The 25,619-nt window shown below is 36.7% G+C and overlaps 1 protein-coding gene across 5 annotated transcripts in view; it reads left to right on the top strand.

Annotated features, from left to right (window-relative positions):
- The first annotated feature begins 6,974 nt into the window (after positions 1–6,974).
- pcdh15a (protocadherin-related 15a) overlaps positions 6,975–25,619 on the top strand; it is a 406,352-nt gene continuing 387,707 nt past the window's right edge. For all 5 annotated transcript variants that reach the window (XR_015504985.1, XR_015504984.1, XM_087277644.1 and 2 more), the window contains 1 exon segment: positions 6,975–7,402. The gene's annotated coding sequence lies outside the window, so the exon portion shown is untranslated.

The following is a 25,619-nucleotide window of genomic DNA, read 5'->3' as shown; positions in this document are numbered from 1 at the left end:
ATGCAAACTCCACACAGAAACACCAACCAGCCCGATGGGTTGGACTAGCGGTGTTCTTGCTGTGAGGCAACAGTGCTAGCCACTGGGCCACCATGTCGCCCGATCAGAAAAAGTGGGAGGATGTAGGGGTGGAAGGGGGGGGGGCTTCAAGACAAAGATAACTGGAGTGAAAAACTCAGGTTATTTATAATGCTTCCGTAATCATCTAATAGGGCTTATTACGGAGCTAACAAGGAGCCAGCCGTGTTGATTATAAGCACGTGATCCTCTCGAAATTAGTTTATGAATAAACCACACTTCTTTCAGCTTAGTCCCTTTGTTCATCAGAGGTGACCACAGCGGAATGACCTGCCAACTTATCCGGTACATGTTTTACACAGCGGATGCCCTTCCAGCTGCATCCCAGAACTGGGAAATACCCATGCCCACTCATTCACGCACATACACTATGGCCAATTTTAGTTTATTCAGTTCACCTACAGTATGTCTTTAGACTGTGGGGGAAACTGGAGCACCCGAAGGAAACCCACGTTAACATGGGGAGGACATGCAAACTCTACACAGTAATGTCAACTTACTCAGCCAGGACTTGAACCAGAGACCTTTATGCTGTGAGGTTCATTCCGCTGTGGCAACCCCTGTTTAATAAAGGGACTAAACCAAAGGGAAATGAATGGAAAATTACAGTCACTAGTTACATTGTAACTAATACCAACACTGCCTTAAACATATAAAGATATATGAAGTTCTATCACACCTAATCTGCTCTTACGTCATTAACTACATGCTCCTTAGCATTTTAAATGCCTCAGTGTTGTTTTATGCTAGCAATGGGCAATCTGACCCTCCTCTACCCTAGCTCCACCTGTGTTTAAGATCTGCTACTTATATGCTTGCAGCAGCAGTGTGTTATATTCTATGACTGCATTCTGTGAATATACTGGCAGTAACAAGTCCTGGTACTTGCTATGCCATAAAAATCAAAGCAGCAGCAGCATTGCAGATCTATGCCGTCAAGACCAAAAACATTAACATTTCCATATACATAATCATTACCTTACTAAGGGCTCTATTTTGACGATCCATGCACAAAGTCTAAAGCGCAGGGCGCAAAAGCATTAAGGGCGTGTCCAAATCCACTTTTGCTATTTTAAGGACAGAAAAATCCGCTTTGCGCCGCAACGCATGGTCTAACAGGGTTGAGCTTATTCTGTTGATAAGTTATAGGTGTGTTTTAAGAATAAACCAGTCTCAGCTCACGTTTTCTTTAAGAGTCAGTTGCGCCGCACCATAGCACATTTGCTATTTACATGACGGACTTTGTAAGTGGAAAAACTGAATGCTTCACTAGTAAGAAAACAGTTAAACAGAGCATTTGCAGCGCGAGAATAAGAGAATGAGCCTCCTTATTCTTTACTTTCCCTTTCACTCTCATGAATAGAGAAACGTGTTAAATGCACAGACATCCATTAGCCTATAAGTAATTATTTTGTTTATTAAGTGCAAAGATTTGTTTCAACACTATTTCTAAATTCAGTTCTAACTTCCCACAAACGAATAAATGAACAATAATAACGAAGTGTGTTCAAAAAACTGAGTTATATCCTAATACACGTGCTGTGCTCTATATGGTCTAAAACTTGACAGGTGGAAAAATCTAAGCTTGTTTTTAAAAAAACAAATAAAATATGCAAATAATAAATACTACTACTAATAATAACATTATACAAAAGCATATTGTTATGAATAAACTGAAAAAGCCCCCCGAGATAAAGGCAGTAGATTTTATATTTACATAGAAAATGATAATTTTTGTAATATTTCAATCCTTTAATTCTTTTTTACATGTAAAGATATTTGCGTATTGCTCTACATCCTGTGTATATTAAGCAGTGTGTAAGCGAGGTGCACAGCTAACGCGATCTGCGCTGGACTATAGACCTGCTTTGATCTGGTCTATTAAACAGTCTATTCTAGTTCCTTAAAATAGCATTGCACCAGCAATGCGCCTCAACACGCCTACTTTTTCAGACCAGAACACCTATGGGCGCACATATGAGCGCAAATGCATTTGCTATTTAAATAGCGTGCTGTAAAACATCAAAACGACTCTTGCACCAAGCTGAAACTAGCAAACAACAATTACATCGTGCCTTGCGCCAAATTGGACCGGGTGTATGATAGGGCCCAAATCTTTCAGCGAGTTGTCATGACAGAATGTTTTTGTGGAAACTGTCCTTAAAACGATTAATATGTTCTTCACACTAAGAAATAAACGGTTCTTTTTAAATTTGCTGACTGAAGTTTTTTCAGGTTTCAGTTTTTTCAGGTTTCAGTGTGTTGCATCGCTACAAAATAGTGTGTAAGGTAATTAACTTACAATGGAAATTAATTGTGCAGTTTTAACACTTTCAAAGCAGAAACGTGATGCTTCTAATTTTACATTTTAAATTGTATGTAAGCACGATGGTGCAGTGGGTTGCACAATTGCCTCACAGCAAGAAGGTCACTGGTTTGAGCCCTGGCTGGTTCAGTTGGCATTTCTGTGTGGAGTTTACATGTTCTCCACGTGTTTCCTCCACAGTCCAAAGACATGCGGTACAGGTGAAGTTGGCCGTAGTGTATGTGAGTGCATGCAAGAGTGTATTGGTGTTTCGCAGTGTTGGGTTGTGGCTGGAAGGGAATCTGCTGTGTAAAACATATGCTGGATAAGTTGGCGGTTCATTCCGCTGTGGCGACCCCTGATTATTAAAGGGTCTAAGCCAAAAAATAAAACAAACGAATGAAAATTGCATGTAAAGTTTCCACCCTAAAGTTAGCAGATAAAGATCATGAAGTTTTAACATTTTAAAATGTTGGGTTGTTTCCATCCACATTTTGGTAAAATATGGATCAACCTAATAAAATGTATGGTTATTAAAAAAATTATGATCCAGTAGTTGGTTTTGTTATATTTACCTAATTTGGGGCTGAAAAAAAATCCAGAAGTTTGAGGAAGTATGCATCATTATCTATTTATTTATTTATTTATTTATTTATTTATTTATTTATTTATTTATTTATTTATCATATTAATATGAAGCATTAATATTTTACGTTTAAAAAAGGGCATTTATGTGTATATTTTTTAATAGAATTTAATGCGACCAAGTACTATTGCCTTATTGTAATCATGAATGTGTTTGTATTATATTTTTAATACATTATTATGATTATGATGACATATCTGGCCCCAAACCAAAACATTAGCAATAGAAAAATTGCAGTATTTTTTTTTTGGAAAGGGGGGGGGGATTTCAATATTTTTCTTTCACTCTGGTTTCTAGCATGATAATTAAGCATCCCACTATTTAAAAATTGTCATGATTACACTATAATATGCTGGGTTGTTTCAACTCACATTTTGGTAAAATATGGATTAACCTAATAAAAAATCCAGGAGTTTGAGAAAGTATGCATGATTATTACTTCTTTCTTTCTTTCTTTCTTTCTTTCTTTCTTTCTTTCTTTCTTTCTTTCTTTCTTTCTTTAATCTAAAAGAAAAAGAAGTTTTAACATTTTAATGTGATGAATGTTTATCATTGTATACATAAACAAAAGCGGTGATGTTACTGCACTAATAAATGTTTAAGCAACATAAAAAAAAGTAGTTTTTCATTTTATTATATCGGCTGGGTCAGTTGGCATTTCTATGTGGAGTTTGCATGTTCTCCCTGTGTTTATGTGGGTGCTTCGGTTTCCCCCACAGGTCCAAAGACATGCGCCAAGCTACAGTAAATTATCTGTAGTGTATGTGTGTGAATGAGAATGTATGGGTGTTTCCCAGTGATGGGTTGGAAGACAAGACAAGTTTATTTAAATAGCTCATTCCATACACAGTGGCATCTGCTGCGTAAAACATACGCTGGATAAGTTGGTGGTTCAATCCGCTGTGGCAATCCCAGATTAATAAAGGGACTAAGCCAAAAATTAATAACTAAATTAAAACAAACTAACATTGTTTATTTTAGAGCACATACATTTTTGGTCATACATTCAAACTCAAAACTGAAAATGATGTGATCATTTACTCCCCTTTCACCTTTTTAAGTTTATTACACAAAATAAGTTATTTAAAAAAATGCTGGAAACCTGTAACCATTGACTTCAATAAAATTTCCACAGCCATATCACCCTGCAGCCCAAGACCGGTGACTCACTGAAGCTAAGCAGGGCTGAGCCTGGTCAGTACCTGCATGAAAGACCACATGGGAAAACTAGGCTGCTGTTGGAAGTAGTGTTAGAGAGGCCAGCAGGGGGCCCTCAGCCTGTGATCTGCGTAAGTCCTAATGCCCCAGTATAGCGAAGGGGACACTATACTGTTAGTGGGCCTTGTCTTTTGGATGAGATGTTAAACAGAGGTCCTGACTCTCTATGGTCATGAAAATCCTATGTCGCTTCGCGTAAGGGGTAGGGATGTAACCCCGGTGTCCTAGGCAAAGTCCCTCAATTGGCCCTTACGATCAAGGCCTCCCAATCATCCCCATCCACCGAATTGACTGTATCACTGTCTCTACACTACACCGTTAGCTGGTGAGCGGACTGGTGCCATTGTCCTGTGGCTGCCGTCGCATCATCTAAGTGGATGCCTCACATTGGTGGTAGTGTGGAGAGACCCCCTCATGAATGTGAAGCGCTTTACACAATAAATGCGCTATATAAATACACATTACATTTGTTTTTCTCATGGAAGTCAATGGTTACGGGTATCTAACATTGTTAAAAATATCTTATTTTGTGTTCAATGAAAAACAGGAAACTCTTAAATGTGTGGAACCACTTAAAAGTAAGTAAATGGTAAGTGAATTTTCGTTTTTTGGTCAACTGTCCCTTTAATACACCATTTATTTTCCACAATTATCACAGCAAAATTTGAAAAAAAAAATGCATTTATTTAAAAAGCCATTTACTGTTTACATTTACATTTAGTCATTTAGCAGATGCTTTTATCTATTTGTTTATCAAATGTAAATAGCTATATTTAGCAATATTTAACACCTGGATGCTCTGTGTAAGTACCTTTCTGCAGTGGTGGGCTACACTGGTGTGATGTTACAAGGGTTTTTGTTATGTGAGCACTGGACCACAGCCTCTCCGCTTACACTGAGCTGCGTTTAAGATGTTAACTGGTTACGTTACTAGAGAAGAGCACCGCCAGCCAGTGTTTGCGCATCTCTCTGTTACTCTCTGTCACCGACCGCATTAATTTCTAAAGAGGTGGAACACAAAACTCTTTCAGACTGTTCGGTTGCAGTGTCACAACCTGAGGCTGCGTCATGTTTATGAGAAGCATTTAACTCTCAACTCAGCACGTTCACAGCATGTGCTTGTTCTTATTCTGTATGCATGAAAGTCCCTGTGTACCCACTATTTGGCTGAATAGGGGAGTCTCACAAAAACGTATCTGGGACAAATTTGGCCCCCAACCAAAAGAAAATAAATGAAAAAATTGCAGTGTATTTTTAGGGATTTTAATATTTTTCTTCAGTGTTTCTTTGGCATGATGGTTAAAACACATCCCATTATTTCAAAATAGTCATGGTTACACTGTAAAATGTTGGTTTGTTTCCATCCACATTTTGGTAAAATATGGATCAACCTAATAAAATGTGTGGTTATTAAAAAAATGATGACCCAGTAGTTGGTTTTGTTTTATTTACCCAATTTGGGGCTGAAAAAAAAATCAATTTCAATATTTTTCTTTCACTCTGGTGTCTAGCATGATAATTAAGACGCATCCCACTATTTAAAAAGTGTCATGATTATACTATAATATGCTGGGTTGTTTCAACTCATTACAACTCATTTGGTTGATTACCAAAAATTGATTATTACTTCTTTTTTTCTTTCTTTCTTTAACATATTAACATACTACATGAATATTGTGCGTAAAAAAGAGCATTTATTTATTTATCTATAAATAAAATGAGACCAAGTACTATTACCTAACTGTAATCATGAAAATGTTTGTATTATTTCTATATACATTATTATGATTATGATAATAATAATTATTTTATTTATAGATAATTTATGGCAACCAGCTACAATGGTTTATAATTAAATAAATGTTAATTTCAAGAATTTTAAACTTGAGAGGTCAGACAAATAATATCATCTGGGAAATATTTGGCCCCCAACCAAAACAAAAGAAATAGAAAACTTGCAGTGTATTTTTAGAGATATTAATATTTTTTCCTGCACTCTGGTCATGGTTACACTGTAAAATGCTGGGTTGTTTAAACCCACATTTGGGAAAAATATGGACCAAATAAGAATGTGTGGTTATTAAAAATAATAATAATCCAGCAGTCGGTTTTGTTATATTTAACCGAGCTGAAAATAAATCCAGAAGTATGAGGGAGTATGCATGATTATTTATTTATTTATTTATTTATTTATTTATTTAACATATTTAAACATTGTGTGTGAATATTTTACATTTTAAATAAGAGCACATTTATTTGTCTATTTATTTATTATTTATTATATTTTTAATATATATTATATTAAGTAATATATTAAGAATATATTAAATGAAACCAAGTACTATTGCCTAATTTTAATCATGGAAGTGTTTGTATTATTTTTATATGCATTATTATGATTATGATTTATAGGTAATTTATAGCAACAAACTACCATGGTGTACAATAAAATAACTGTTATTTGAAGCATTTTAAAGGTCAGAGGTCAAATAAATAATATTTTAAAAAATCATGAAGTATATTGTAACTTTGTAATGGAAAAATTTAGATATGACCAGGACATGTTATGACATCATATGAACCTCTCGGACACTGCAAAGTTCACATAAAGATTTACCTGTCCTTACCTTTTCTGACCAGGCAAATGAGATTATTGCCTCATGAGAGAGAGAGAGAGAGAGAGAGAGAGAGAGAGAGAGAGAGAGAGAGAGAGAGAAGGAGGGAGGCAGAGAAGGTTGAATGAGGGTTGTGTGAGGTGGGCTGTACTTTAACTCGAGCTGTCATTCTACTTTCTATCGTTACTTGAGGACTAACCAACACCGTCCTGGATCCGACCTGCTCTTAAGCGTTTAAGGAGAATCAGCAAGAAGTAAAATTACCGGTTCTCTGGCGGTCCGTCCTCGTCAGTGAAAAAGACACATACCTACTGAAACTGATGGGATTCGTTGCGTGGGTCTGTCCGGGGAGACTCAGCTTGGATTTTAATCCGACATGGTGGGTTAACGTTTGAGTGAAACGGAGACCGTCCGGTAAATTCCTGACAGGAGGAATGAATGATTCCCGCGCGGCGCGTGAGTGAAAAACGCTCGCGTAACTGTTGCTGTGAACGGCGGTCTGCGGGAACATGAGGAAAGGAAATAACTGAAATAAACTGCGTGAGTAAGCAATATTATGAGCATTAAACGAATTGCTAATATGATTTTATGGTTTTAGCGCGTGTCTGAGTGTGCCTCAGTTGACGTTTCTTTCTTTTAATTTCATCAAAGTCCGTTTGAAAGAGACTGGATGAAAGATCTCTGTTGTATATTAAGCAAATACAGAAGCATTTGAAGAGCTCCAACCGACACCACGTTTCTTTTATTTATTTAGCTATCACTCCTTTCCTCTTTAGATCTGGATCTGTATTCCATTGAATCCATCCTAGGGACAAACATGATCGATTCATTTCTCTGTGAAGTTTTTCTTATTCATTCAAGTCATGTCTGGTATAGCCTAATGAAGTCAAATGCGACTGAACGTGATGTTAATTTAGAGCATTTTTGAGAGGTTTACTAGTCTATTTGATGGATTAAACTTTACCGTTTCATTCACTTCCATCAGCCACATCGTTTAACCCATTTGTTTCCATTTTCTCATGGCACAGAATCTGCATCTGTAATGCTTTATTTATGCCAGTGGCGTGTAGTAGTGAGCTAATGTATATTGGCCTCTACATATCAGTGAGTTTAGTAATATATAAAGTAATATTAGTTATATTAGTATATTTATTAATAAATATATCTAGTAATTTGTGTGTGTGTGTGTGTGTGTGTGTGTGTGTGTTTGTATATGTGTGTTTATCATGTGCTCGGTCAACACTGCAGGTGTGTAGAAAAGTGCACCAGGAGCCATATCATTTCTGCTTGAAACCAGTTCACTTATAGCTTATTGCAGCTTTTGTAGATTGTGTCATTTTCATTTGACCAAAAAGTTATTACATTCGAGTGTGTGAGTTGTCTACTTTGCTACTTTGTAATTAGCCTGTCATTTTTACAGCTTAGTTAGATTTTTGCACCAGTTATCAACATCCTAGACAGGTATTTTCTTTCTAACTGCATGATCAGCCAATCATTGTGACACTCAATTTTTTGCTGTATTTCACTGTTAACAGCTGAAAAAGAAATCACAGTGTTTTTTTAATGGGGGGTTTTCTACGCTGATGACTTTATTACATTAACATTTCCCAGAATGTATCTGTTAAAAGCCTTGAATGAGTCAGTGATGTGCTGTTGGTGTAATGAATAGTTCAGTGAGACTAGAGCTCAGTTGGCATCTGTGTTCAGCTGACACCATTGATATGGATAGAGTGCATGTCTCTGTATCTGTTTGTGTGTGTGTGTGTGTGTGTGTGTGTGTGTGTGTGTGTGTGTGTTAGAAGGAGGATTGGGGTGATCTCATGAGATAGCGTGCATGTTTCAGTCTAAAGTTTCAGCTAAAAGAAGCATCGCTAGTTAGACATGATGCAGTCATCCTGAATTTTATTAGGAGATTAGGTCTGAATGCTTTGTCATAAAAATGCAAGATAATTGAGGAGCTTTAAGATCAGTCAGAAGTTTCATGCTCTGTGATCACATTTGTATCTTGTAATGATGAAATGCAGTGACATTGTGATTCCCCTTGGGCTTCTTATCTGAAATGCGCGTTCAGTGTCAGGGTGAAGACACAATTAATGCTGAATTTATCTTTTTAAACATCATTTGGTTGGAATAATGGTGTGTTGATGCCACCCAAGCCAACCTCTTACAATCAATCCAAACTTCCAGTTGGAGCTCAAGCACTGTAGTTCAAAAAATATATTAGAAAACTTTATATTTTAAAAAGTGCTTATGTTCATGACTTAATCTGCATTTATCAGATTTCAATGTAGTTATTGTGGTTAGCATTGTCACCAAAGCAAGAAGGTCGCTGGTTTGAGTTCTGGCTGGGTCAGTTGGCATTTCTGTGTAGAGTTTGCATGTTCTCCTCTTGTTGGCGTGGGTTTCCTCTGGTTGCTCCGGTTTCCCCATAAGTCTAAAAACATGTGGTATAGGTGAATTGGGTAAGCTTAAATTATCCGTAGTGTATGTGTATGAATGAGTTTGTTTGGATGTTTCCCAGTGATGGGTTACAGCTGGAAGGGTATCTGCTGTGTAAAACATATGCTGGATAAGTTGGTAAAGGGACTAAGCCGAAAAGAAAATGAATTAATGACTTAATTTGCATTTATCAGATTTCATTGTAGGTATTGTGGTTAGCATTGTCACCAAAGCAAGAAGCTCGCTGGTTTGAGTTTTGGCTGGGTCAGTTGGCATTTCTGTGTGGAGTTTGTATGTTTCTCTGTGTTGGCATGGGTTTCCTCCATGTGCTCCAGTTTCCCCAGAAAAAAATAATAGAAGATGCAGAACAACACAAAACTATGGATACTGAGACAACAGACATCCACAATGACAGAGGGCAAACATTTAAAACAATACCTTGTTATTGATCATAACTTCTGGAGAGAAATAGTTCAGAAAATGGACAAAGATTTGGCTTAGGTTTTATTTTATGCATGTGACATGAACATACATGTTATAAGGTTTTTAAATACCTAAATCACTAACTTTACAAACATTTGCCATGGGTGCTCTGTAAAGGTGGGTGTCCATCATGTGAATATTGGTGTTGTACACGCCACTATGTGATTTTTCCAATGGGAGGAGCATGTATGGCCATGGCTCATACCATGTGAGAGGAATTTTTAAGCCAGGCCAAGTGGCTTATGAGCTCTCATTTTAAACATGTCAAAAAGACTTAGAGAGCTGTCGGCTTAAATTGGTGAGGTGTGTGTGGTCGAATGAGCCAATCTATCAGAAGTTGACCAATCAGGATGATGAACTTGGATTTTGCTTGCCATACCTGACAAATAAGTGTCAGTATTTGACATCAATATGACATTGGTTTAAGATGTTGGCTCGACGTCAGACTTTGGTCACATTCCAACACAACCAAAAATCCACCAAATATCAACGTCATTTGATATGACAAAAATGACATTGCCCTTAGATGATCGCTAGACATTGAATTTTGGTCCCCTGATGTTACAACCTAAATCTAACTGTTACAACCTCTTTGATGTTAGTCTAGGGTAAAAGTAATAACATTTAAAAGGTGTGGTAATTTTACAAGATGATGAGTGAAAGTAAAAGACACAAACAACAAAACTGCCAACAAAAGTGATTTAATGTACAAAAAGTGAAATCAGAATAATGCCCAAATATATATACAATAAGAAAAATATTTACAACAATAATAAAGTAACAAATTAAACAAAGTATCAAACAAAATTAGGGCAACTCAAGAGTAAGGGGACTAGTGAAGCCAAATCAAAGAAATAAATATAACAAAACAATTCTAACTCGTAAGCAAACCCCTTACCTCGTTAGAAACATGAAAAGAAAAGGAAAAATCTTCAGAGCAGAGCGCCGTAAGCTTACCTATTCTGAACTAAAAACAAAAATACATAAGTGGCATTCACTTCTTACCTGTTACCTGGTGTTTTAAACAATGGATTGACTACGTGTATGTAGGATGGAAGTCGTAAGACATCTTCCCTGTCCACCTTACTCTGAGGACAAAGTCAACTCTCAATATTATCTTCTTTTTTTATTTTTATTTTTATTGACTTCAATAACAAACATACAAAATTCAATTTTACACAAAAAAAACAATGATAATAACAGATCAGGATAAATAATATAAACATTAAAAATTAAATAAAAAGAGAAACAAAAGAGAGAAAAGAAAGAAAACATAAATAAATAAGTTTAAACATATACATACATAACACAAATACAGCAAGAGGAAAGAAGGACTTATGTATCCGTGACATTTCCAAAATATTTATCATAAAAACTAAGAATCAATCACTTTTCTTATTATTAACTAGTCTAAGAGATTTAATAAAAACATCAATTTCTATTGAAAAATGTGTAAAAGAAGGCTGCGAACTGGAGAATCTTTTTTGTTTTGCCAGGTAAGAGTTGTACCAAAAAGCGATTAACAAACAATCGAAAATAAAATGTACAGAAATCACAAAGTAGTTCAATGGGCAGAAATAATACTAAATAATTTTATTCAAATGAAAGTTAAGCAAAATTAACGTATAACAAAATCATGTCGGCAAAAACAGGATCGAAGGAAAAGCGCGCTGTCCTCCGCTCTCCCTGGCGTCCTTATATGTGCAGGGCTCGAAATTAACCTTTTTTCTTGGTAGCACCGATGCTCCTAACTTTAAAAAGTTAGGCGCATCAGCCAAAATTTAGTCGCACCCACCAATTATAAGCACCGTTACTACAAGTTTTATACAAACAGATTTATTGCATTTGAAATCAACAGTAATCAAACTAACAAGCAAAAAAAAAAAAATATATATATGCAAGCGTGAGGAAAATATGTCTCAACGAAATGCCGTTATCACAAGAAATACATTTTATAACATGACTGAGTGACTAAAGCATACACGAAGCGCTCACCGGCCCTGCACACAATGCTTGAATGAATCTGTTAACGGTATAACTGTGCTGTTCTCACAAGTGCTGTCTGATATTGCACTGATGCTTTTGACATATACTGTACCTTATTATATGCATACGTCATGTTAATAGCAATACTGTCTTTTCATGAGTAGCGATATTAGTTTACTCAGTGCAAGCCTGTTTGCGATGCCGATGGTGTACGTAGTGTTAAATTTTACATATAGCTGTCCCTTGCACGGCGGACAGCATCTGGCGATTAAATGAAGGATTAAACAGAAGCTCTCGTGCTAGATGTGGCAAACTGTTACCTGAAAACTCCATCCCACAGACTTTTAATAGCGGACTTGAAGCCAACGGAGTCTTTTATCCACTCTTGGAAAAGTGTAGATGGTGGACTAACATTCAGCACATGATCACAACTAAGATGTGTCATTATTTATAACTTTAGATGCCATGGTTTCTAAAACAAAATCTGCCAGTGTCATTTTCATTCTCATCTTTAGCGCTTTAGTTTTTCGCGGTAGTAGCTCTCTCTGTCATCCCAAGCAAGAAGGCGCTGGCTGAGTGATTGACAGCTGACAATAACCAATCATTCGCGTTCAGTGCTAGAGCAGTGGTGGGCCAATAAGAAGAGCGCGAAGGCGGGGCAAGCATTACGGACTTGTTACTGCAGCAAGATGACATGACAACTGTTTTAAACCATTCCTGAGCGCTGCGTTTCCCGTTTCAAGTGCAGACAAAGAGCTTAGAGAGATGCATTCTGCATGAATGTCTCCCGAATCCGCGCATGTGCTGAACATTTTGCAGTAAAAACTGGTCGCACAACAATTTTAAGCACTCGCAGAAATGCTCCCAAATATATTTTGAGGTCGCATAGATAAAATTTCGGGCGCATATGCGACCAAAACGGTCGCAATTTCGAGCCCTGATGTGACAGCGCCACGTCACCCAATGATGAGTGACTGGTCTCCTGACCAATCGGCTTCCGCGAGGGCGGACCTAGAGGATACGACAGGTAGAGATGGGGAGAGAGAGAGAAAGAGAGGGAGAGAGAGAGAGAATGGGATGCAAAAATCCCACCAAAATACGGCAATCGTAACACTAACCTAATAATAACGTCCTATAATGCTGTGTGCCTGCTGGGATAACATGTAAAATGGGATCATGAAAGGAACATTCAAAAAGCAACTCATGTGAACACCTTAATCATATTATCGTCTTATTCAGATTAAGGTAAATAATTAGATTACTGATGTTCATGTAAACATTGTCATTGATTCTTTGCTGAGTCATTACACACAAATGGGTTTCTTTAATGTAATCTACCTGACAGAAAGAAATGACCATGTTACACTTTGAAGGGAAGCAATTCTCATCATATTTATGAAAGTTTCCATGAATCGTGCAACTCTCTCAAGAGCTGGTCTGTTGCTCAGCCTGGTGTAAGTTTTATGAGTATCAAACCGCTGTAAGCAGCACTTCTGACCAGTGAAGCACAGAAAATGGGAAGCCGTACAATGACATGGTTTAAAGGGCCCTAAGGCAATTACACGGAGGTCAGAGTCTTAGACATCCACCTGACCTTCATTCGCCTTTTGTCGGAGCTGACCTATGACCTTTTAAAACCCATAATACAGCTTTGGATGTCTTTGAACTGACCAGAGACCTTATGACTTACTAAGAAGGCAGGGGAGAAGGATGAAGCTTGTGTTGTGCGTTAAACAGCGAGGATTTCATTATGTGCCTCGAGGTTGTTTGAGCATCAGACTGTGTGGTATCTTAGGCTTAGGCATGACTGTATTCATATGCACTGTGGACACCTTAGAGAACACATTTCAGCATTAGCCGTGGGTAGTGATGCTTGAAATGATTTCCATTCACACGGCCACACAGATGGAGATGGAGAGGGAGAAAAAGCTGTGAGGCAGAGAGAGAAAGAAAACAGCTGGAGAGAGACTAAGATGGACAGACGCGCTGGAATAGAAGGTAGAGTCTTGGGGCAGAGGGAGCGATTTTTAAGTAGTACTTCAGCTAAAAATGAAAGTTCGGTCTTCATTTACTTGCACTCCTGTCGGTACAAATCCCCACGACTTGTACGGGAACACAAAAGGAGGATTGTGCTGGTTGCTCTTTTCCATGCCATTAGTCCCCATGGGGACAGAGGCTTTCAGGCTTCAAAAAAGGATGCAGATGCATCACAGGAGTATCATAAAAGTGGTTCATGCTAAATAAAGTGGCAATAATTGACATAATGAGAGTGAGTGGAAGTTTTATTTTTAACATGCTCGTCCGTGACACAGCACCGCAACCCTGTACCACCCCACACTTGAACTGAATCAACACTGAACTGACTTGAGCTCAGTATAATGACACTATTGTCTTTTGAGACCTGCTTTACAACATCATTTGAATGTCTCACGTTTGATGTCTTTTTCACAATTGATAATACTGTGTTTTTTCGCATTCATGTCAGGCTGCTTTGATGCAATCTGTATTGTAAAAAGAACCAAATTAATAAAGCTGACTTGACACATAGATGACATTGGAAAATGTTGTTTTTCATTCATTCATTCATTTTCTTTTTGGGTTAGTCCCTTTATTAATCAGCATTGTTGGCCGCCAACTAATCCAGCACAAGTTTTACGTAGCGGATACCATTCCCGCTGCAACTCATCACTGGAAAACACCCACACACTCTCATTCACACACATACACTACGGCTAATTTAGTTTCTTTTCAATTCACCTATAGGCAAGGCAAGGCAAGTTTATTTATATAGCACATTTCATACACAGGGGCAATTCAAAGTGCTTTACATAAACAAGAATAAAAGAAACAAGTAAAATAAAAATAAAAACAAATAATAAAAATGCGTAAAAACAAAACAAAACATAAAAACAGGTAAAATGTGATATAAAAGAATGAAGAAATGAGAAAAACATGATAGTGCAATCTGTCGGACGCAGCACAGTGCTCATTCAGTAAAGGCACAGCTAAACAGATGTGTTTTCAGTCTTGATTTGAATGTGCCTAATGTTGGAGCACATCTGATCATTTCTGGAAGCTGATTCCAGCAGCGAGGGGCATAGTGGCTGAAAGCTAATTCACCCTGCTTTGACTGAGCTTTTGGAACTTCTAGTTTATATGATCCTAAAGATCTAAGTGATCTGTTAGGTTTGTATTCAGTGAGCATGCTGTATCTGTAATGTATTTAGGTCCTAGGCCATTTAGTGATTTATAGACCAGTAATAATACTTTAAAATCTATTCTGAATGTAACTGGCAGCCAGTGTAAAGACCTGAGGACAGGTGTGATGTGCTCTGATTTTCTGGTTCTGGTTAGAATTCTGGCTGCAGCATTCTGGATGAGCTGCAACTGTCTGACTGTCTTTTTAGGAAGACCAGTGAGGAGTCCATTACAGTAATCCACCCTGCTGCTGATAAAAGCATGAACAAGTTTTTCTAAATCTTCACTAGAAACAAAGCATCTGATTCTTGCTTTGTTTTTGAGATGATAGTATGCTGATTTACTGACTGCTTTGACATGACTATTGAAACTCAGATCTGACTCAAGAGTCACACCAATATTCTTATAGACCATTTCAATGTGGTCATGTCATTTGCATTAACATTTTCTGCTTGTTATTTTACTATTTCATAACTGTAACAAGAGGTAATTCGATCATAACTTAATGTGAAAACAATCATCATAACATTATGTATCGATATGTGACACTTTCAGGTTTCTTGAAAGCTATAGAAATTAAAAATGTAAAACAGGAAACATGCTGGGACCATTGTTTTTGTTTACACCCCTCAAAATGGTCTATAGTGCATGTCTTTGGACTTGTGGGGGAAACCAGAGCACCTGGAGGAAACCCACACGCACATGGGGAGAACATGCAAACTCCATGCAGAAATGTCAACTGAACAGCCGAGGATCGAACCAGCGACTGTTACAACATAGGAAAAATTAAAGTGTTTTCTTATTTTCAAAATATCCCCTCAAAATTAAATACAATTTATGAATTATAAACAAGCATATCCTCTGAGCAAGAGAAAAAAAAAGAGAATAAAAAAATTATGAAAAAAAAAAAATTAAAACAAAGAAAAAAAAGAAAAATATTGAAAAGTTTGCGTTAAGGAGTCAATATTTCCTCATAGTTTTTAACTTTGTATTAGAGCTGATATTTATATTTATATATATTTGATATTTAGCTGATATTTAAAAATTTATAAACTTTTTGGGGTCCCCCAACACATTTTCATTTCATCCACCTGTTTTATGCACATTTTGCATTTATGCATTTATTGGATATTGTTCCGAACAAAATGGTCAGAAAAAAAATATACAAACTTATTCTGAAACATTGAAACATCAGGAATCAAACAAATGATTCAAAAGGTGTAGATAAATAAATAGAAAAATAAATAAATTACATGCATTAAAATAATAACAATACATAATTTAAATAATAATAACAATCTTCAGTATACATTTTTGACATCTTTTTAAATTTGAAGATACTGCATATGCTCAAAAATATCTACTAAGATGGATCAGTGATTTTGTATGCACATATCTGAGTAGAATAAACCTTTTATTTGATAAGAAAAGTGTTATTAGATTATTAATTAACTCTGATCCCCCGTCACTGTTCCCTGTCGAAACCGTTTTTTTTCTGTTTCATGCTACATTTTTGTCATCAATGATTTACTAGTTTCACTATTAACCGCATTTTAATTCGTCACGGTTAATTAATCGTAAAGGCTTCTCAACACCTTGTTTTTGCACAGAACAAAACTGCAGCAACTAAACAAAGTTATGCCAAATGTGAGCTAGTTTGTACACCGAGACTTATAACCACGCACAGTGGACTGACTATGACATATTAATTAAGACAAGCTCGTTCAAGTTAGTTATTTCCAATGGAGGGACGCAAGGAAGCAATGGAAAGTACAAAGGGTTTGCAAACCCACTTACAAATAATAGCGCCTGTGAGAGCGATCATGTGGCGAGTGTTGATGCGCCAGCTGAGATTAATCAAGTGTTTTTGGAGAGAGTGCCAAAAGACTCAAGACTGTTTCCCAGCGCAAGTGTGAGCAGCGCATATTTTTTTGGCATCCATGTTAACAGGTTAGAGCTTTTATAATGCACGCAGAAGCAGCGTGTCAGCACGAGGCATAAGCGTCACGGAAGCAGCAGTGTTGTGATTGTTTTGGCACTGGGCCTATTATTGCTGCGCTGCACAAGATCAATTAAGGTGACATTGCATTGATAATGACCAAAAACACATTGAATGACACTAAAAAGTAGCAATTTTACCCAATAAATGCATCAATAATATCCACTGATTTTTATATAGTCAATCAAATTACCTTTTAAAACGGCAACAAATATGTATTTAGGCCCGAACTATAAAACCAAATGTAAAATAATTTTAGTTTTAAACTGGTTGGGTTTTAAAATCAATGAATGAAAATAATCATAATAACCGTGAAACCGAGATTATGTCTATAATCGCACAACCAAAATTTACAATCGTTGCATCCCTACATCAAAGACGCAGCTGTTTACACATCATATATAAGAAATGACTTAGCAGAAGACATTGAATATAAATGGATGCTTACTACTAGCCTCAGTTTTGTACACTAGAGCAGTGTTTCCTCAGTTCCTGGAGGCACACTAACAGTACATGTTTTGGATGTCTCCCTTATCTGACCCATTCATTTCAGGTTTTGAAGTTGATTCAGTTGTGTTTGAATAGGAAGAGGTTGAAAATATGTACTGTTGGTGTGCCTTCAGGAACAGTGTTAGGAAACACTGCACTAAAGTATAATCAGAAACTCTGCAGTCAATTTCTCCATGCAGAAATGAGATGTAAAGTTCTGTCTGCACACTTGCAGCACATCAGTCACAGTTGTCAGAAAAGCAAGTGAGTAAACACATAAATACAGTTTGACAAATTCATATGTCTCCAGTAGTCACTCACTTTCATGATTTAGTATGATGAACTGTACCTGTTTTATTTATTTATTTATTATTATTTTTTTTTTTAGGTTGACTCAGGTATATTTTGTTCATGCCTTTCCTAGAGGCACACCAACACCGTCACATTTTTGACCTTCATAATTAATACATCAGCTTCTTAGTAGGCTTGGGCCAGTATAAGATTCTGACAGTATGATAACCTTGGATAAAAATATCATAGTTTCACGGTATTGTAATTGCTGCTCTAAAATATATACTTTTCAAATGTCTGGGTAAAAACTTAAACTTTTTTCTCATTTAACTAAGTATATTTTATTTTAAGAAACATTTCATATATTTTTGAACAGTAGCTTAACATGTCAGGCTAAATAATTCAAATGAATTATTGACTTCTGCTGTTTTCATTAGTTTCAAAAACATAGATTTCTTTACAATTTGAGATACTGTTGTCCTAAAAAAAACGGAAAAAAAAAAACAGAAAAACTTCAAAAAACTAACACATACCATAGAAACGGCATAGCAAAACAGTTTGGCTGTTTTAAAACCTTGACTTTTCCCAACCGTGTTATACCTTGAAAACTGTTGTCCCGTGCCTGCTTCTTAGTAGCTCCAAGATCAGAAATATGTCAGTCAGATAGGAAAGACGTTCAAAATGTGTTCTTCCAGCAGCAGGGTAGAAATTTACTTTGTTATCCTAATAATAATTGAATCAAACGATTACATCAATTGATCCCAAGTGATAGTATGAAAGCCCCATTCAAGGGACTTTGTATGAGACTGCTTTCAAAAAAAAACTTTAAAGTTGGGGTTTGGGGGATAAAATCAAACTTTCTGCAAATAGAGTAATTTTTAAAAACAACACTGTGTAAAGAAGAAAACATGTTCATCTATAGCAGTGTTTCTCAACCACGTTCCTGGAGGACCACCAACACTGCATGTTATGGATATCTCTTTTGTCTGTCACACCCATTACAGTCTTTCAGTCTCTGCTAATGAGCTTATGATCTGAATCAGGTGTGCTTGGTTAAGGAGACCGGCGCCATTTCTCAATTCCAAGAATGCAGAGAACGGACTTGCATTCTTGTAGAGACCGGTCTTGCCAAGTTACCTCGGAAGAATGAACTCAGGAGAACAGTGAATGCGTTCTGTGAAAAAATGAGATGCTGCATTCTTCCCTGGTTCTACCTGGTCTCATGTCCTTCAGTCATTATTTTTAATGGAAAATTATTTAAACATACAGCATTCATACAACGATTTGTTGTTTTTCCCATTTTCAAAATATATACTATTCATAAAGACCTTAAAAGTATACGTTGCACAATAAAAATTAAACTAATTTGAATATAAATTTCAGTAAATAAACACCCTTAAAAAGCCCCTATTTTCCATTAAAAAGGTCATATTTTGGATTTTTGAGGTCTCCAACAACATGCTGATATGCGTGCAAGATCAAAAAACACTTACATTGTCTTTTAATATGCATTTATTTTTAACCTAATTATCCCAGCGACTCTCATATGAATCGTTTAGCAATCCATTTGTTCCCACCACGGCTACAGTATGAAGAAGCAGAAAGTATGTGAGAGCCCAATAGAGTACTAGAAAACCAAACAGTGACTAGCTAGTCAGATTTTCCAGTAGTACTTTCATTCATTTATTTCCCTTCGGCTTTATCCCTTATTTGTCAGGGGTTGCCACAGCAGAATGAACCGCTAACTCTTCCAGCATATGTTTTACGCAGCAGATGCCCTTTCAGTTGCAACCCAGTACTGGGAAACACCCATACAGTCATTCTCCCTCACATTCATACAGTACGGCCAATTTTGTTTATCCAATTCACCTATACCGCTTGTCTTTGGACTGTGGGATAAACCAGAGCACCCAGAGGAAATCCACACAAACACGGGGAGGACATGCAAACTTCACACATAAATGCCAACTGGCCCAGCCGGGAATCAAACCAGTGATCTTCTTGCTGTTCACTTAGCCACCGTGCTGCCCTTCCAGCAGTTATTTAAGTTAAGGAGTGTACACTGTTGTTCTGGTTAGGAAACTTTCAGCAAACAAACGCACGCAAAATAAAATATTAATGCTTAAAACATATGCTTCACTGCACTGCACATATAAAACAGATAATTCGAGTCTGAATCCACCACTTTATCTGATCAACACTTAATTTAAATTCAGTTCAGTCAGATTGATGAGGCGATTCGCATGAAGACATTTTAGCCTTGAACTAATAAACCAATTATACACTTTTTAAATGAAGACATAGTCAGTGAGATGAACTCCAGAATCATATCAGTCGGGTCAGTTCTTGATTGAATCCTTCAGATCGTATTTGCTGATTCATGCAAAGTTCTGACTCAAAAGAATGATTCATAAACCTTACTTAATTTTCATGAATGAGCCAAGAAGAGTTAAGGTACTGTTTGAGTTTTGGTTTGTTTATTTATTATGTTACATTTGCATTTTGACATTCGGTAAATGCTTTCATCAAAAGCAACTTTCTGTACATTGCATTCAGTGTACCGCGCTTTATTGATTCATGGATTCCCCGGGCTTCAAACATTGCTAGCAGCATGCAGACCTGTTTGAGCTACAAGAACGAATGTATGGTTTTAGAAGATTTGGACTCGTATGGACCACTTTCATGGTTCTTTATGGTGGCTTTGCATCCTTTTTGAAGCTTTAACGCCTCAGTCCCCCACTTTCTGTTGCCTGAAAGACAAGAAATTAATTTAAGTTTGGAACAACACAAGGGAAATTTGAAAAAAAATAAAAAAATAAAAAGTTAAAGGTGCAACATGTGGGACTGACAGTGGTTGAACTAAGGATTGCAGTCCAAATTCAAAATATTGTAGAGTTTTTCTTCCCTTAACCCTTTCTCCTTAAACCGTGGTCACACTACAGTTTTGGCATTAGAAGTTCTGTCGAAAAAGGTGAAGGATTAAACAATATGATTAGATGTTCCCCTGGGATGGGTTGCAGCTGGAAGGGCGTGCGGTGCGTAAAACATAAGCTGGATAAGTTGGAGGTTCATTCCGCTGTGGCGACCCTGGATTAATAAAAGGACTAAGCCGAAAAGAAAATGAATAAATGAATAAACTGAGTGATTGCTCCATATTTTACATTTCTGTACAGTGAGTAGGGATGTAACTATTCACCTGACCTTTGATTCAATAAGTTTGACGATACTAATCTTACGATTTAGTCACAATTTATTTTTACAAAATTATCTGAGACAAATTTAACGTGAACAAGAGCCCTTTAATTTTTTTTTCTTTCCAGAGTTCACACTTAGCTGATGATTGATAATAAAGCTAGTTTGGTGTGCTGTCCTGGGAGCGAGCCCTGAGCTTATAAAATCCTCAAGCCCTGGGCTCCCTCCCGTTGCAGGGCGAGAGGGGAGTTTGGGCTCAGGTAGATCTCGATGACTCCCCCTCCTGCTTATTGTAGTTAAGTGTCAGATATGGATGCTGAGAAGGTGTACTCAGAGCTTGGCTAAAAATATTTTGGATTAATTGTTTAGGGTGCTTGTTTTTGAACTGTTTGAGGAAAACGGAGGACCCTGGGAAAACCCACGCGATCACGGGGAGAACGAGCAAAACTCCACACGGAAATGTTGCCTGGTTTGGAAAGGAATTAAACCAGGGGCATTCTTGCTATGAGGCAACATCGCTAATCACTGGCCACCGTGCCACCTGTTTGAAAGGAGGGAAAGTGGGGTTGGGTGGGGGCGTTTCTTCAAGACGAAGATATTGCGATGAGAAAAGTCTGGTTATTTATAGTGAGTTAAGGATCATCTGATAGGATAATTAGTCATTAGCTAAAGTTGGAACAGCTGTGAATAATTATAAGCACTTGATCCTCTCGAAAAATGTTTATAAATAAACTTCAGTCAATGCTGCACATTGTTTTTCCAAAATAAAATCTTTTCTGCGATAACCGGAATTTTAAAACAAAATAAAAAAGTGAATAATACAAACTAAAGAAGACTCGTTAACACAAACTAAACCTTTGACTGTGCAGCTACATTGCACATTTAAAACAAATACCGAATAAAAGATGGACAATACAAATTAAAGAAAGCTCTTTAATACAAACGAGCTAAAACTGTGCTGGGTTTTTTTAATTTTTAAAAGAAATATCAGTGTTATCTGGCATAAGCTGAGGTGTTTGCACATTTACAATGTTTCCTGCTGATGAGAAAACTCTTTCACTGGGGACTGAGATTGCTGGTGTGGAGTGGAAAGTCTCTATTAAACCAGAGAGCAGTGTGAACAGAGTTGGTCAATAGGCCCTCTGCTCTAGGGGACTGACAACTGGCATAAAATACAGATTATAATGTATAATATATAAAAAAGCAAATTATTAAAATAAGCATAAAGTAAACTGAAAACAGAATGAATGATTTAATACCTGGTTATTTTTCAGTCTAAAAAACATCCACACACTTTCGATATGAAAACACTGATGCATTGTGTGATCTCCGTAGCTCTCGTCAGAGCAAGCAGAGCTGCCAATCCTCCGGTCAGCATGGTTTGGCCTGTTAATAGCTTTTGTGTATAGACGTCTGTAGCTTTGTTTCCATGCAAAAATGTGAATTATCTTTATGCACAAAACTGTATTATCGCATAAAAGATCTGCCAATAAAGCCGCATTTCCATTCAACGACTCAATGCGAACAAGGTGGATGGAAACGGAGCTTGTGTCAGTTATTTTTCACTGTGCTGCATCATATTCGTTGTTCTGTTAGTGTAAGTATTTTTTAGTATAAAGTAATACTTTTTGCATTATTTGCGCACAGTTTGTATTTGTTTGGCGCACTCCACCGCTGTCATTTTAGTTTGCCACCAAACCTCTTGCTCGCCGTTAATGTGCAGGTAAAGTGAGTTTGCACCTTTAAACAGCGCCCTCTCAGTTCAAAACATGTATCGCGATTCATTGTATATTTGAACCAGTTTAATTTGTCACATATTTGAATCGATTTTCAACCGACTCAGTGAATCGTTACATCCCTAACAGAGAGGTCATGTTTTGATCTTCTATTGGTTTCATGCAATCACGTAATGCGATTTTGCAGGTCAGAGTTCACCAAGCTTAAACTTTGGAAAGCACCAACATGCAAAACTTATTGCACAAGCTTGCATTTCCAGTCTGCAACATTCGCATTAGGGATGCTCGATTTTTGGGAAAAATCTAAATCACAATTAGTTTGGTCATAATTGTAATCACAATTATTTAAAACGATTATCAGTTGAAGTCAAAATTATTAGCGCTCCTGAGAGTTTTTAAAAAAATTTTTTTTTTATAAATATTTCCCAAATGATGTTTAACAGAGCAAGGAATTTTAACAGTATTTCCTATAATATTTTTTCTTCTAGGCTTATTTGTTTTATTTTAGCTAGAAAAAAGCAGGTTTAAATATTTTGAAACCCATTGTAAGGTCTATAATATTAGCCCCCTTAAGCAATATATTTTTTGATTGTCTGCAGAAGAAACTTCTTTCCATTAAACAGAAATTGGGCAGGAAAAGGGCAGCTAATATTCAGGAGGGCTTATAATTCTGACTTCAACTGTATATATAGTTATTTTCCACCCTGCAAAGGAAGATAAATAAATACAATAGAATAAAAATATGAAACAAACTGTGCTTTAAGCATCTTCACCCTAAGAAACAAAACAAAAATCCTTCAGTCAAGAGCAGTGAGAGATTTTCTCGTTTTGTTTGATTAATGATAAAAACAGGCGGCAGCAGGATTATTTCGCATGGTCACTTTCATGGTTTATCTTTCACGTGTCTTTTGATTCTCAACTCGTTTGTGGGTAAACAAATGAGCGTAAATATGAATGATCACTAAACACCGCGTTTTGACACCTATTTGACCCTTAAAGCGCTCAGGTTAAGATGACTTTAGATGTCTGCGCTCCTCTGCTCGTCTCAGTGTGCGAATGAGACCGAATGCTGACCGGCCGCATGCTTCTGACTGTGTATGCGTGCCGCACACACACATAAGCACGCGGTCTTTCACGCTTTTAAGAGTGACACATGTGTACCTCTGAAAAGGGGGCGGTATATGACGCAATAATCGTTTATCTCGATTGATATTTTTTCATAATCGTTTGAAGCAAAATCGAAATCGAGATTGGATTTTCGATTAATTGCACAGCCCTAATTCGCATGCGTATGAATGTAAGTCTATGGTGTGAAAAGTTCAGTGTGACTGCAGCTTTAGACTCGATGAACATGCAGGTTGCTAGATTGACAAAACAAACAGGAGCTAGCCTGCCTGACAATCGAGCCTTACACTGTAAGCTACTCAGCTGATATTTATGCTTGTAAAAGTTAGACTATTTGCTAATTAGTACAACCTCATGTGGATTTTTATAACTCTGAATCAGTGTTTCATGTCGAAGTCTGCTTCTGTCCTTTAAAAATTCACATTTTTGGCTGTGTCCACGTATTTTGAGGCAGCCCCATGGCTAAAAAGAAAAATGCTGTGTTTTCCACTCTAAGACAACCTGGTGTGCTGAAATATAATTGGGTAAACTGGCACTGTCCAGAGTTACTAGACCAAAACAAAGACAGACATTCTGAAACAGCCACACTATTTCAAATGAAAATAACTGGCTTTCATTATTTTTCAGATAAACAAGTGTATATGCTAAGTTAGCATGTTTCCTAAATATCTGCAAACATATTGTGGTGTTTATATGCTTTAGGAAAGTCAATTTTTGGGTGAACTATTCACAGGGGTGTCAAACTCGTTTTTACTGAGGGCCATTTCAGCATTGTGGCTGACCTTAAAGGGCCGGTTGATGTATATTAATATTTATTGTTTACACTTTATTAAATATGTACTTAGACACCTATACACTATATAACTGCATGTTCACTATGTTTATATAAAATAACTGTTTAACTTTTACTAGTAATCAGTTGAAATTATTAATAGCCTAGCTAATAAAGTTATGTTAGCTAATAACCTTCATTTTTCTGAATTTGATTGGAATACAATAATGTGCACCTTTTGTAAAGCTGCTGCAAAATTACTGTAAAAAGTGCTGTACAAATAAACTTGAATTTAATTGAAATTACCGTAATATTTAACATGCTAACATGTTAACTAAAACCATATACTGTACATGTCTCTTTGTTTTATTGTAGTAAAATAAAGTAACAAATAAACACATGGATTTGTTAAATGTTAAATAGATGTTTTTTAATCTCTTAGTCCTTTTTATCAGGTGAAGAAACCTACATTACGCCCATCAAAGTAAATAACAAAGACAAATATCATCAGACAGTCATTTTCTTTGCATATTATGTTGCATATCATATTATCTTTGTTTATCTTGATAGAAGCAGAACTGTGGAACAGCAAATAATTTATAGCTGGGTCTTAAATCAAATCTGCATTATGGGAGATGCAGTTTATTGTCAACATACAGTACAATATAAAGCAGCATGGACTTTTATTATAATGCTGAGTTCACAACAAACACAAAGCACCACATCACACTCTAGATCATGAGTTCCCAAACTTTTCAGCCCAGGACCCCCAAAATGACAATGCCAGTGACTCGCGACCCCCAATACCCTCTGAGGTGGTTATAAATACAGTGGTTAAATATGCAATGGAGCGCACACACCAATAGACCCAAGTCTATTCTTCATTTCATTTTTTAAATGTATATCAGTGCTGTAAATGGGGCAGAAAGTTTAACCTGGTGTTATAAAATCAATATCCTGCATCTGGCACTATTGCTGTGTCTTTAATGTAATGTAATTACCCCAGGGGTCACAATCCAATAGAACTAGTAACTATAAGCTACTATA

Source organism: Danio rerio, chromosome 13 (genome assembly GCF_052040795.2).
Source record: "Danio rerio strain M-AB ecotype USA chromosome 13, GRCz13ab, whole genome shotgun sequence".
Taxonomy (NCBI): domain Eukaryota; kingdom Metazoa; phylum Chordata; class Actinopteri; order Cypriniformes; family Danionidae; genus Danio; species Danio rerio.
Note: the sequence above shows the minus strand (reverse complement) of the source record. Positions and strands in the feature narration are given on the sequence as shown.